Raw genomic sequence first — 617 nt, forward strand, 5'->3', positions numbered from 1 at the left:
TATTTACAACAAACTTCCTGCCATAGAGGTATGGACGAAAGTACTTTGTACTGCTCGCCCAAACAACAGCGAGCAGTTCTTTTTCTGTGGTAGAATATTGTGATTCATGCTCATTCAGGGTGCGACTAGCAAAGCAAACTGGGCGACCTTGTTGACTTAAAACTGCACCTAGTGCAGTATTTGAAGCATCTGTTGTAAGTGTAAAATCTTTTTTATAATCTGGGTAGACCAAAACAGGGTCTTTTGTTATTAAGATTTTGATTGTATCAAACGCTTTGTTATATTCCCCATCATTTATATTGATTTTGTTGCCTTTTTTTAAGCAATGAGTTAGGGGTTTTGTTATTTTAGAAAAATCTTTTATAAATTTTCTATAGAACCCAGCTAATCCCAAGAATTGTTTAATTTCTTTTTCATTTTTCGGTAGTGGATATTTTAAAATAGCTTCGATTTTAGTTGGATTTGGCCTGATTCCCTCTGGGGTTACAATATGCCCTAAGAATTCGGCTTCTTTCTTAAGAAACTCGCTTTTATCGAATTGGATTTTTAAATTAGCTTCACTTAATCTGCTAAAGACTCTATCGAGAGCTTCAATGTGCTCCTGGAGTGAAGTACTG

The sequence above is a fragment of the Teleopsis dalmanni genome, chromosome 2, assembly GCF_002237135.1.
Source record: "Teleopsis dalmanni isolate 2A chromosome 2, ASM223713v2, whole genome shotgun sequence".
Lineage (NCBI taxonomy): Eukaryota > Metazoa > Arthropoda > Insecta > Diptera > Diopsidae > Teleopsis > Teleopsis dalmanni.